A 15,812-nucleotide genomic window follows, 5' to 3' on the forward strand; every position below is an offset into this window, starting at 1 on the left:
TTTACATTTCAACAAAAAGGGTTTTTAATCTAAATAAAAAACTAACTTCTAACTTCTACTCTAACGTGAAGTTACTATTTTCACCAAACTAACTTCTAACTAACTAAGTTAAAAATTTGGACAATTTCAGAAACTAACTTATATTCTAACTTAGTTAGTTTTTTTATTAAAGTAACTTAACTTCAAATAGTTGAAAAAAATGACTAACTTGCCCAGCTTTGGTGGTACGTATACAATAAAAGTGTGACAATTATTAATATAAATGTGCCGTGGTTTCTTTAATTACAAGAATACATTGAGTAAGATAGTAATATTATGTAGTCTTACTTTGTGCAAATAGTTCATTTTTATTTCGTAACGAACAATTTTAGTGGTCTATGAATGGTCAGTCTTGTAAAATATACTTCTTAAAAGTTTTCAAGTACAGATACATATTTAGAAAAGTATTTAAATTACTCAGTTAAAAAAAGTATTCGATTAAAAATGCAAACTCTTTAAAGAAGTAGCTCTTCAAAATACTTTCAAATGTTTATAAAATATTTATTTCATTTAATTAATCACCTGCAGAACCAATATTGATGTTTTTGCTAATTTTGTGGAGAATTTCACGTCATATTATTTGGTATAACTGAAAATTACTCTCTGTTTTCTATGTCAATGTAGGTATTTAAATTTTTGATTGGGTATAATTCACAGTTTTAAAAATATATTATTATTATATAGCTAAACTCAATTATTTTTTACATGGTTAATATTAAAATAGAAAATAATATTTAAACTAAAAAAAATATTATGTATTTTAAAATTAGTATTTAATTTAAGTACATATACTTAGAGGATGTATTTAAAGTAGGAACCAATACATATTTTAGTACTTAAAAAGTATATGAACGTTTTTAATGGAGTACTTTACAAGACTGACTCAAAGTGCATTCGTTTATAATTCGTCTTTAACATTTGGTAGATGGTCATAATGGATAGAGTTCCCCACCGAATGACATATTATAATATTGATTTCGTATCCGATTAATTGACACTATAATATTATAATATAACGAGAATAGATAAGGAAAGCGTCGTACTCGCGAGTGCGTTGTATCTATGTTGCACACGCCTAACAAGGCATCTATACGAATCGGATTCTTTCCCCGTTTTATTAAAGTTGATATTAGAGCTAATTTCCTTATCAGGTATCGAAATTTTAGGTAATAAAAACTGTGCTAGGATGGAAGATTATTTCCATATATTTATTTTAGATGGGTCATATGAATTTAAAAATAATTATTACTTATACTATTATAATTTATAACACATTTTAAATCAAAAATATGAAGAAAAAAAATAATCACCCGAACACAGTCTCTTCTAAAAATTCGAAAAAAAGATAAAGATCTTAAATATTAACTATGAATAAATTGTAGTAAGTATCTGGTACGTAAATTTGTTATGTCACGTGTATATTATATAAGATAGAAACAAAATTGCGGTTGAGATGTTCTTTTAAATAGTAAGAAATGCAAAAATTGTTGCATTTTCAATGTTTTTACAAACGTATGGACATTTTCTTTATTATATACAATATACATATTATATTTGAGATTGGTTAGTGGTATATATAAATACAATAATGATTGTAAATTTTAATAAAAAAATGTCAATATTAAATAATATTCAAATATAAATATACATTTTGGTAATTTGGTAGATATCTGAGCCTAAAATAATTTTGGAGGGTTGAAGAATTGTATGCACAACCAGTAGTTGTGACATTTATTTACTCAGTACTCATCTGAGAAAGTAGGTAGGTAGTTTGTGTGCCTGTTTTGTACAGGTTTTTTATAACACTTCTTGAAAAATTTTAATTGCAATCAAAGCTTTAGCATCTTATTTAAATTGTTAAATTTCACCGGATCTTTAAGTTTATTTTCTTTAAATTATTGCCACGATACTTTAATAATTGATGTCTTGCATACCATGTAAAATTATACTATGATGTAAATTTATTTATTATAAATAATTTAAAATAATATATTATTACGTCATAATTAAAAAATTTCACTTAATACTATAAACTAAAGATTTTTTTTATCGATCTCTAAAAAAATTAACATCGGAAACAAAGGCCATTAGTTCAAAACTAAAGATTTGTTTTCTTATTAAACACCATAAAATTTACCTCTGATATAAATGTGTGTACTATAATATGATAAATTATTAATAATATTATAAATGCGATTATTCAGCAAAAGAGAATTGGACCTATCGTATTATTAATTGTGCAATAAATTACTATTATATCAGTATAATATATAATATCAGTATAAATATATAATATCATAAAATATATTTATAGTTATTTGGTCTGGGATGCCGCCTTCGCTCAGAATAGTAATTGTTCGTATAGAATGGTTGAATTCAAATTTAACACACCATGCATTACAGTGCATACTCAATGACCAGGCACACGTGACACCTATTATAACGGTGCACAGTCTCCACCTTTTTAAAATTATGTACTTGTTTCATAGTTCAATTGATTTAATTAATGTTTTTATTTTCCTATTTTATATATGTTTATAAATTAAGCTACCTATATAACATCAAAGGTAGTAGTGATTTTAATATTAAGTTTAGACTAAATAATATTATCCTTTGACTAACCCAACGTGTATATTTATAACATGGGTCCATCAGACTAAGAATACTAAGTGTATGATAGTAAAAAATACACGAATAATAATCAAACGTATTTTAAGTTTATTTATCATAGGATTAAAAAAATCAACAGACGTTTTAACAAAATAAATTAAGTTATTATAGACAAATAAAAAAAATGGGGAGGTTAATTATTATATCAATGTCCCTGACAGACAGAAATCAAAATAAACATTGAATTATCAATGGAAAAAAATCACTTTGTACAATACTACAAATCTAATTGTGAGTTGAATATTTAAAGGTAAGTAAGTACCTTAAACAATTTCAGTTTAAGACAAGAGGTAAAAAATAAATTGAAAACAAATTTACTATGAGATCCGGCAGATGCTTCAAGTCGGGTTGGTAGGGTGTAGTTAGGTAGAATAATATAATTCCTGGTATAATTCCTATAATTCAGTCACGTGTATTTTTATCATATTGTAATATTCTTTTATTTCATATGTTATTAGTTAAAACTACTACTTTTGTTGGGATAAAATAAAATGGCGCAGCCCAATATATAGTTGGTTTTGTATGAGACGTATATTCGATAAGTTTAAAAATTATAATTTATACATTTTGTATTTTTAGTTACATATAGTATGATCTACTTACATATTAGTTTTTTAATAACTTTACTCTTGAAATTTAACATTCACAAATATAAATTTCAAATATTATTAATACAATATTATAATAACTTTTTGAATGATAGTAAGTAACGGCCGCTGTCACTAGTTCTCGGATGAGTGACTCCCCTGGTTCGTAGATCACAAAAAAATTGCCACACATACACGTGTTCCTAACCAACCATACCAACCGTTCCAATTCTACTATACCAACCCTACCAACCTGCAGGCTAATGACCTCAGTCGTCGAAGCCTTAAGACCTAATAAAAAAAAAAAATATATGTGCTATACAGGCCCTTTTGTCGTATTATAGTTTCTAACCTAGGAATTTCCAATAAAATAATAATGTGCGATTAATGTCCCCGAAATTAAATGAAAAGTAAAATCTATCTGATCTCGTAATGCATTATGAAATTATGAAACACGCTTTGTTATTGAAATCTCTTTCTCCATTTTTGGCAACAGTTATTTTTTTGTAGATTTAAAAAAATTAAATTGATATTAAAGTTTATAGTTTCTACGAAAAAAAACCTAATGTACACATGACCAATTTATTTTATTTATAATAAGCACTTAGTAGTGTTAAATTAATCACATGTTCAAAATGATATATGAATATGTCGTCACAGAAAATTAACGAGCCAATTACACTGAAATATATCCATTTGATTTTAAATTTTTTCATTTCGGTTTGAATATTAAGTTTCAAAATCCTAAACTATTTTCTTACGATGTAATTTATCAAATAAACAATTAAACCATTTACGCTAATATTGGTATTTTCATTGTTGCTTAGATAATGAATGCTATTTCTGTATCATTGTAATATTGTATATTATTATGTACCTAATACTATTATGTTGCTAAATTATTTCGTGAATTATTTATTGAAATAAATATATTACAAGTTATTGAAATATTATCAATCAACTCAAAACGTAAATTCATATTTGTTTTAATAATTATTCACAATATAATATATTTTGGATTTTGAGCGGAGCGAGGAAGCTATAATAGTGGTTTTACAATGGTGTTTATTATTATTTTTTTTTATCCTGTATAACATATATATTTAGCAGAAGGAGTGCTTTGATTTTAACATATAGTACCTTATATTTAAGCAAATTGGATCAAGATGGTACTTTAGGTCATTTTTTGATTTTATAAATAGTTATTTAATGCCATGGGAAAAACCACCGAAAAATTACGAAAAGCCGCTAAAAATAGGATTTTAATTTCCAACGCTTTTTTTTATCACCATAGAAACAAATAAAAAAAATAATAATATTATAATAATAATTCAACTTACATGATACAATAAATAATAATAATAATATAAAATATCCAGACTGACAAACCATATCCGCTCTGAATCGTTTTTCTTATACAATGATATTATTATATCATTGAATTCAAGTTTAATACAATCCATTATACAATGACCCACTTGTAACCTACTGTACAGCAGAGTGACATCCACTTACCCAGTTTTTATATAATTATCCTTTTTATTTCTAAAAAACTCTGTGAATTTATCACGTATTCGACTTAGGTATGTATACAGTATTGCAAATTGTTATTTACATAAAATATATTGACATGTGCACATAAAAGCATGAAAACATTTTAAACCTAAATTTTAGAAGGTGCGTAATTATTACGCAATATCATTTCGTTAAGATTATTTATTTTTTTATGTCATCTAGATGTTTTAATACAATATTAATTACATTTAAACTGTTTTAATTTCTATACTGCATCAGTCACCAAAATTTAATATTGGCATTGCATTGCCATCATTAATTGTCTACACGGTTATAGGGCGTATTTTAGTGATAGTATTATCCAAGTTTAAGTGTCATAAATATTCTGATGCTGTAAGGACGTTAGGTTTTAAATGTTATTACCCACGGTTTTTCATTTGAACCACGTGTGGTTATCTTTTAGATCTATGAAAGTACGTAATACGTTATGAGAAAACCGCTTCCACTTTCCAGTTTTATAGAAAAAGGGACTTCAAACACATTTACATTACATTAAACGAGTGCGGATATAGTAACATCCAAGGTGCATTACAATTGATTAATATTAACGGTTGCTGTCATAATAGAGGTAAAATGTATTCCCTTAATTTTGAGAACGGCTTTTATGAGTAGTGTTCAGCTAAACCGAAAAAATTGTTTTTGAGATAAAAACCACCAATTTACAGTGTTGTAGTACGCCGTTGTTTCTCCGCATAATTACAAGTTCAGTGGTATCTCGTCGAGAGTACATTGATTATTATTTACGATAACGTAAACGTTGGACCTTTTGCGTGAGCCAATTTTTCTAAACATTTTTAATATTATTATAAACAGTAATAGTAATAACTTATTTATATAGACTGTCTAATAATCTTAATTTGTACAGTGATATTATTAATAACTAATAAGCATAGTGGAAAAAAATATCATTTAATTTCAGACATTATATTTACACTTTGATAGTCAGAACTCACAGACAAAAATATATTATATTCTTATACATTTTTTTCTTGATGTTTAACAACTTTAAAATTTCCCTAACTTAGAGTTGGCCATAAATACATCATATCGTATGTTCCCATTAGCCACGTGTTACAATATAAATATTAAATATATTATACTACTCAAATAAACATAGACGTTGTTAAATACTGTCTTGTATGCATTTAAGATTTACAGTGAAATTTCTCCTAACGGAAACCACCAAAAAACGGACGGTTTCTCGGGAACCAACCATAAACTTTCTAAAAACTGAACCCTCTGAAACAGGGCACCTCCGAATAGCGGAACAATTTCAGGAACGGAGTGTGTCCGCTATTCACTGTAATTACTTGTACAATAGATTATTATAATAAACGAATTGTTTTCTATGATCACTGCAGCTACCGGAAATTATTTTTAAAAAATGATAAATTAAAAAAAAAAAAAAATGTTTAATTTAGAAATGTTATGTTGGGGTCATGCCTTTGTTTATTATTGCATTACTTCAGTTACACCATAATATTAAATATACATATTGGACATTTTTTGTCAAAATATCAACCCGTGAAACATGTATTAAAAAATAGGAGGAAAAAATAGAAATCTCCTTAATTGAAGACTCTGAAACTTTGGTCAATTCTTTTGTTCAAGCTTTCCACCAAAATTATTATTTTTATAAAGGTACAAATAATTTGAGCTGTTACGATGTACGACATTCACTTTTCGGTTCAGTTTAATTATTAAATTTAACCTTAAATATTTATAATCAATATTTCTTTGACTTACAACAATTCTACCTCCCATTAATGTCAGCTATAGAACGCTTCACAACTACTTAAATATTCAAACCCTATCCATACTGGTTCCTCACTATCAGGTTCCCATATACAAATTACAAAGTTTGAGCACATACCTAAGTATACACTTATAACCACTCTAATTCAGTATTTATCAATATCGCAATACTGTTCAAAATCATCCATCTTGTCATCGCGAAGAAAATGTCAAGGAATATTCATACTTAATATTTAACTCTAAGTAATATATGCTCAACCAAATTATTCTTGAAGTAATTTCAGTAGAATTGCCCCATTCATCGTGCCATCTATAGACATGATGTGTACTTTATTTTCTACGCTAGCACGTATTTTATTACACAGATATTATGAATTTTCTATTTTAATAAATTGAAGAAACAAATCAACTGTATTTATACATACATAATATGATTCCACTTAGTAGTATTTATTGAAAAATAAAAGCCTTAGTTTAGACTTTAGAACTTGAAATTAATAAATTAAGTTTAAAGTATAATACATGAGCTCGTACGATATTCCAAAATATACTACACTGACCTGATATTAACAATTTGGTGAATGGGTAGTTGACATGTTTAAACTAAATATCCAGCATGATCTTCCACGAAGCTAGAACAAACAAAAATACATTTCGGTTAGTAAACTTCACTATGACAAATTAATTAATGGCATATTATGCGAATATGGCCTCAGGCATTTAATCATTCAAACAACATGACTTAAATGTACTTAATATATTGAATCAGAAGTATTTTTATTTAAATATTTCAGTAAAATTACAAGCTATATAAATTAATAATGGATATTCGAAGAGTTATTAAAATTTCAGCGAGCAAAATTAGCTTATCGCAATAACATCAAATTATTTTCAAAATGTAATAAGAATTATTTAAAAAATATTAGATTTATGTTACAGGCTATGCGATGTGCATATTTTTATTATTGATTATTTTCATTAAAATATAACAATATTCACTTTCAGAGTAACAATTATATTTTATTTTATCGGAAAATACAATTTACAACAGAAAATTAATATTATAGAACTTTAATATTGTAGATAAACTTTATTTCCGCCTATTTTATTTTCCGTCTGAAAATGTGTAATTAGCATAATAATTATTTTAATAAAGTTGAACCTAACAATTATTCATAAATTGATTGTAGTATGCTTTAGCTTTAAATATTTTATAATTATAAATGAGCAGAGAACTTTAGGTACAACAAGTTTTTAAAATATTTGTTAATTGGAAAACTTAAATTAATACAAATTTTTGTTTTTATGTTCAGTTTATTCTTAAACCAAAAACCAAAGAAATATAAATGAATTATTAAAATAATATTTAATATTATAAAATATGCCCAGTCATAATATTTGAAAACAATAATGAATTAGAAAAGAGGTTATTGACGAAAATAACTACACTACGTGTGGTTAAATATGTAGGTACCTAACTTTTATAATGTTTAGTCATACAAATTACAAATCAATATTTTTATAGTTTCAGCATTGAAAATTCCAACTATGATATTATATAAAAACGTACAAAACTATATCTTTTGTAGATTTATTTAGTAGTTTACTTGTATTTGTAATATTATATACATAATATAAAAAATGGTAATGCCCAATGAAAACGAAGACGAAGTATATGAATGGTTGGATTTAAGACCATGCCCTGGAGACATATTGTTATTGGTGGGAGGGCCCACCCCTTATCCCTACATAAGATAAGAAAAAATGACACTCAAGATTTTATTCTCCTTTGACATTTTTGACTAAACATATTTCACAGATCCCATTTACTGTTCATATACAGTATTATACACAGAATGCTTCTACAATTTCTAAGCCTATATTGTGCACCAAAAACGTAAATCACATTTGCATTTATTTAACAAATAGGTAGATTGTGAAAATCCTTTATTTATATCATTGACAATGAACACATATAAGTCTCCACCAATATGACACTCAAATCTTAAGTATTTTGTAACATTTTATTTTGTAAAAAAATAGATCGATGTTATTTAACATTGATATAAATATATAATTATATAACGATGTGGTAAATACTTGTCAATTATTTAATCAACATTTAAGAACAGAATTTTTGTTTAACACTAAATTCAGTACATCCCACGATTTTTTCATAATAATTCTTGTAATAATATAATATGGCTTATGTTTAATGAAAATAATAAAAGGAAGATAGGCAAGATGTGTATATACATTTTAAGCTATTGTAGTCGGTGTGATTAAAAAATATTCTAGTTCCACGTTGTTAAAAAAAAATACTGATTTAAGTAACACAGCCTTAAGATTACACCCTTAACAATTGGTATTGTCGGGTCTTTTATTTGATGTGATTTATTTGTAAAATATAACAATTGTATTCATTATGTTATTGAAAAATGTATAAATATAAAAAATATGAAATTCACTCATCCTTAAATATTAAGGTGGTCGGTTGCCAACTGTTTTATTTAATATCATATTTTTACAATTATTACGAGGCAGTGATGCGTTTTGAATAACAAAATCTGTTTGATATGATTATCTTGAAGTAAACTGGATTTTAATAAAATAAAGAGAAACTGTTTTTATACTTTAAAATGTTAAGTCATAATATTCGTATGTTTTATCATACACTCTGAATTCTCACAAATTTTTAACATTAAAAACGACATTATTCGATCATACCATACAATGGCTACATTCAGTTAACATTAATGATAAATATAATGAATCACTAAAACTAATTACGGCATGCCCAAATCGCAATGAACTGCGTACTTATAGGCTCATTTTATTTATTATATATATAATATATATATATATTATATCAATGGATTTCTTAGTATTAATGTCGGTGCTAAATATAAACAGTGTTTCGCAGATGAAACTGTTATTATCTTACAGTAAAAAAATATTTATAAACTATAAACCCAAAACTAATGAAGTTTTTGAAATCATAAATTCATGGTTTAATAAATATTTCCTAGAATTAAATTTAACTAAATCTACACATATTATTTTTAATATTCAAAATAAAAACCCAAATATTGAGCGAAAGTTATACATACCTACTTATATTTTATTCTGATCTGGCCAGTTTAAGAAATTCTTATTTGAAAAAAATTCTATTGTTTTAAAATATATAACTTCAAAAATATATACATAGGTACAAATTATATATTGTATAATTCAAATTTAAACAAACAAAAAACCTAGGATAATTTGAATCCATTAAAAAAAATGCTGAATTGTAGTATAATATAGGTACAGACTGCACATATTATAATATCATAAATCAGATAATCTATAATTTTAAGTAAACATATAAATATTTTATATTTGTCCATTTAATTTTATGGTTTTGGTATTGCATTCGTTACAATAATCTCTAGGGGGGGAGTGAGCACACATTATACCATAATACCGAGAATATGCTAATTTATTGATTTCGTAAACTACAAGAAATCGTACACGCATAAACAATTATTATCATACAACAATAAAACACAAATAAAATCATAAATAAGATCGATTGAACTACGTCTTCACCATCTAACCGTCATCGCGCGTATTTCCTCGGGAGGTTAAAGAACACTTCACCGTTCAGGTCGTCGATGATAACTTGGATGATTATAGAACTTAGAAACGAGATATATTATTATTATGTACGCACACAGCGTTTACTGCGCTGTACGAAAGGCGTAAGTACCTACGACAAATAACAAGACAACTTAGGAAAGCTCACTCTGCAACCGCATTAAATTCCCCGTGGTTTCTAAATGTATTTTAATCATAGGCGTGTCCAGACTTTTGTGGCCGAGGGGGCACAATAAATTTTTAAACTGTGAGATCTATTTTTTTTTTTAGACATGAAGAAACATTCATTTTTTATGTTACAAAATTCACAATGGTAGGAATATTTTTTTAATTATGATCAAAAAGTATAACTGTTGTCAAACAATAAAAATACTTTTATCCCATTCATTATACAAGGTAAACAACAAACATATTGTAAAACCATTAACTAATCAGTAATAAATATTTTGAGTTTCTGACAAAATTTAAATTATTTTAACAAGTCGTAAAATATCTAAACACATTTTTGAAATGATAATCGGTAATTGAATATTTTCAGCTGATAAACAATATTATCACAGGTTAGATAAAATTGTATTTAATCTGTGATATCATAGCACAAGACCTGGTAAATGGGCACAAGAATACCATTGCATGTTATGTAGTTACAAAGAATTGATGAACATAATATTATATGATAATATAATCACTAATTAATAAATGCGTAACTAAAAAAATTACAATTATTCAAAATCTATAGGTACTGCAGGGTAGATATATACCACAGGACTTTTTTTTTTTTTTTTAATCCTAGCATGATTTTGTTGGAGACACAGTCTGCCTTGGGGTGGGGGGGGGGCAGTGCCTCTCAGTGGCCCCACCCGTAAACACGCCTATGATTTTAATACAACCCAATAAACTATAATTATTGTTCGACGTACAAATTGAGACGAAGTCGGTACCACTTTTTAAATTTTTGTACTAAATACCGATGTTTTTAGTATTGGACAGTATGAATCTACCTATGATAAATGTTCAAATATCGATATTTTTTCGATACTGGCTAGTAGGTATGCATTTACTTTGAATAAGGAACCGTTGTAAAATCTTAACACAAACAATCCTAAATATATATGTACATACATAATATAAAATAGTTATATTATATACTATTGTATAAATGACTTAACATCAACAATCTTAACTATATGCACTGGTAACACAACGGCGATACATAAACTTGTGTTTAAAAACTTAAGACACGAATTCAATTACATAGTATTATATTATAACGGTACATATAATATAGAAAACTATGAACGACAACGGTAGACTAATAATTTAAGGATGGAGGTATCCTTTGCCTGAACGAAAATCCGAGTAAAACGTTTAAAAACAAAAACACAATCTGTGAGAACAGCGATATTTCTTCGTGTCCGGAAACAGTGCTTTCAAAGTGCTATTATAATAAAATTGAATTTCAATTATAACTGCTTGTGAGCAATTAATCGGCTTTCGATATTGTCCATTCATCTTTAGTATTATAGGATAGTTGAATAGAAGAGAAACACGCGTCGTACCATAATGATATAGGTATAATACATTGTGTTGTAAGTGTGCTACTACACTGAAGCGTCCAGTAATTAGATTTCCGAAGGGCTCGTGTATTGTTTCATAAACTATTATTGTTTTGCATTATTATTATTATTATTATTATTATTATTATTATTATTATTATCATAATCGTCATCGTCGTCATCGTCATATCGAATGCTGCAGTTTATTTCTAATCGATTTTTACCGCCGTCGAATAAAAATGTAAGGACACGTAATTCGATGACGACGTTTTAATTTAATATCACGATGTGCGTGGTTTAAACTGCTCTTGAAAAATTGAAAATTTCCAACTATTCGCGTCGTAGCGGTACTCTAACAATATAACATAATGGATATTTTAAACGGCTTTGAATTCTTAAACGTTTAGACTGGGTAAAAAAAAAAATACGCTGTTTTTTCAATGCAAATTGGTTTTTATTCAGACACCTATTTGGTATTGAACACACGGGTCGGGCTATCAAATCAAATGGATAAGAACTAATTGGCTTAGGGATTCTCGGCGACGGCGGGTCGTGCGATGGGAAAATAAAAATTCCTCCACTTCGTCATCCCCCGTTTAAGGGGTGGTGGTGGTGATGGGGGAGGGGGACGCAAAGACGATGTGACACAGATAACATTGAGTGGATTTTTTTTATTTATTCCGCTCGTTTTGCTCGCAGTTTGTTGTGCGGTCGACGGGGTTGGTGTCACGGTGGGGATGGTTAGGGGTGGTACGTTGGCGGTGGGGGAGATTTGGGGGGGGGGGTGACGGCTACACAGTCGTGCACACGCCGTAATTCTCTCAGGCTCATTATTACGTCGGCGAATTTAAATTAAAAATATATTATAGAGATCCTGGATGCGCGCATTGCTTAGTACACTCGGTCGAAAATCCTCCACACCTCTTTGCATTTATAATAATATTATAATTTTGATGTGAGCCCTTTTTTGACCGTAAAGAGATTTACGCGAGTGGATTTCGGTGGGTGCGCGCGCACGATACGTCGGCAGTCGTAGGTATAATGGGCACCTGCTATTATATACATAAGCGCCAACGCTGATATAATAATAATATTATATATAATAGTGATAATAATATTATACTATAATATTATAATAGACTATCGATTACTTCATTAGGGCATATTTGGCGTGCTGTGCGTGTTTACATCCGGTGAATGGCAAACGGATATCGGCTAACCGTTTTCTTCAGGAAGGTGCGGCGGGTTTTTGTTGGTCGGAAACTATTGCCAAATGGAAATTCGTCGAGGGTATATATTCGCCATGTACACAGTAAGTCGGTAGGTGCGTCGTATAACATAGTGTGTTATTATACTTCTGGCGTTTTTCGTTTTCTTTTCTATTTTTCGCGTATCTTGCAGGTAAAATGTTATTATTATGCCAACAGAAATAACGCCCCACGCACATATTATACATTTCTATAACATACTGTTAACCATACCATAGTCACGTGGTATTCACGTAGTTTTTATCGATAGCAATAATCCAGCTAATATATTAACATCGTCGGACACCGTCTTATTTTTTCAATAAAAGAGAATATGAGATAAAACTCTAGTCAGATTCATTGCGGGTACTTTATTTTATTAAACACACAGCAGTGTTAACATAATTCCATTTATACGGAGTCTCGTAAAAATAAATAAAAATAACGAGGAACAAAATATATCTTGCAAAAACAGTATTACTATTATTATAGAGATGTAAAAAAAACGAAAACTTTTAATTAACACAATTGTTCAATTTAAGATTTAAATTCTTTACTTTATTTCATCTTGAGTTCACTGCTAATCAAATATTATTTGTTATACTTATTTTATTTATAAGTTCTATAACATTTTCTCGCTATATTTATAGCTTTTGAGTTTTAAATGAAACACATGCAATTTGAAATTTAAATAGTTCCCAGTTTATCTTTAGTCGAAACTATTTGGAATAAAACATATATTTTTAAAATTACAACAATTTAATTTAAATCAATTTAGAAATAGTATATAAAAAAAAGTTCACGAATACATTGTTGAATGTTAGGTAACAGTAATTTAGATTTTTACTGTCACTGTTATGTTCGTTAAAAAATATGTAAATGTTTATAACAACTTTAAACCTTTTTTTCTTGATTTCTCTTGACGTTTTACATAATATTGAATATAAACATGAATAGTATATACATTGGTCTTCTCATAATATATCGAATAATTTATACTTGAACATTTTTGGAGTTGATAAGAATTAAACTACTTTAAGAAAGCAAACATACATTGACTGCAGATAAACGTTTGTGGCTCATTTTATCACATCACTTACAGATATTTGGTAGTTGATAAAATTAAAAGAAGTCAATTCGGTTACTGTAATGATTACAGAAAAGATAAACAAGAAATATTGAATTAATGTATAGTTGAATTAAAAACGAATAAATTAAATGTGCATTTTCGAATGTGGAATGATGCGTATAACATAATATATTGCATATTGTTCGTAATAGAATTTGCAATAAAATAAACCAGACAATTTACAAACCACTCGTAAGTTAACATATGGAATAAATACGTAATACTCATTTAATGAACTATAAATAAATGTCGAAAAAAACATCAACTTAATACGCCCGATGGCCAATTATTATGGAAGTCATGTGGTCAACATTAATATGTGTTGTCAAAATATGCGCTGTGTGGTATTAAACACTGAATACTAACCTCGAAATCAAAATTCGACGAGAAAAAATGTGTACGATAAATATGAACTTCGATTAATATTATTCATCACAACTGGTTATCCTGTATTTATAGAGAATAATAATAATAATAATATGTGCTTACTAACATTAATTAGATTTAGGATTAACGTTCACCATAATTTTTGTTTCTATTCAAGTCGATAAGACGTATTAAGATATCAAAATGTTGTTATATCGTATTATATATATAATAACACCACGAATCACAATGACGTGAAAATTCAAAATATTTAAATGTTATAGGTAAATAATACACATCATTCCAGGAGGAAGAATTCTTTAGTAGGTATGCAACTACTTAAATATTGTAATGTAATCGTGGAATCAAATCGTACGTAGTTAATGTATTATTTGTAATATAACTTTATAATAGTAGGTAATTTGGTGCTAGCTTATAAATTATAATTACCTATACTGACTACCATATGAGTTTAAAATGAGGGGTTTCGATAAATAAAAATGAAAAACAATGTTTAAACTTTAACATTTAAGTATGAAATCGACTAAACCACTACTATTTTACGGGTAATATCAATATGAACCAGATTCAGTGGGTATTTTCAGCTTATGAATTATTAATTGATTAATTTAAATTAAAATGTAAAACAGTTTATAAGAGCAATACAAATACCTAATATAAAACTTACCATAAAATACCATATGAAGATAATGTAATTTTTGTTCGATAAGTATATTGTGTATAACTCATACATTTTCTAATTCAAAATAAATTATAGTTTACATTGTTATCATCAGTTGTAAGAAAAACCCCTCTATTATATTTGTAAAATGTAACGAATTTTTTGTTTCAAATAAAATGTAACTGAACTGCATGACTGTTTTTTGTTGTATAAATATAAGTGTTTGTTTTATTTCGGTTTATTTTTTATAAAATTTCCATAAGCAAATGTCATGGTTTTTTATTTATTTTTTTTATTGAAATCTCCATAAATCTGCTTTACGTGGTTTTTCAGATGAATGTTAACAGCTAAAAATCTCGTTTTGTTAAAATGAAAAAACAAATCATTTTGTTACAAGTACACGTGCGTTTGGTGGTGTCACGTAACTCGTGATATATATTTTGGAACCTGGTGATTTAAAGGCCGTTAAAAATAAAGATCTAGTGCGCAGTTATATATTATTATAATGTATCTACCTACCTACCATAGGATTATTATGTATTGTGATTTGGGCTAAAATTTGAAACG

General features: G+C 27.6%; 1 protein-coding gene across 1 annotated transcript in view; it reads right to left on the reverse strand.

Annotated features, from left to right (window-relative positions):
* Nucleotides 1-15,812, reverse strand: part of LOC100165084 (FMRFamide receptor) — a 150,608-nt gene that overhangs the window by 113,203 nt on the left and 21,593 nt on the right. Inside the window, exon 2 of the mRNA XM_029488353.1 lies at nucleotides 7,187-7,258. The gene's annotated coding sequence lies outside the window, so the exon portion shown is untranslated. The remainder of the gene's footprint in view (nucleotides 1-7,186; nucleotides 7,259-15,812) is intronic.

Source organism: Acyrthosiphon pisum, chromosome A1 (genome assembly GCF_005508785.2).
Source record: "Acyrthosiphon pisum isolate AL4f chromosome A1, pea_aphid_22Mar2018_4r6ur, whole genome shotgun sequence".
Taxonomy (NCBI): domain Eukaryota; kingdom Metazoa; phylum Arthropoda; class Insecta; order Hemiptera; family Aphididae; genus Acyrthosiphon; species Acyrthosiphon pisum.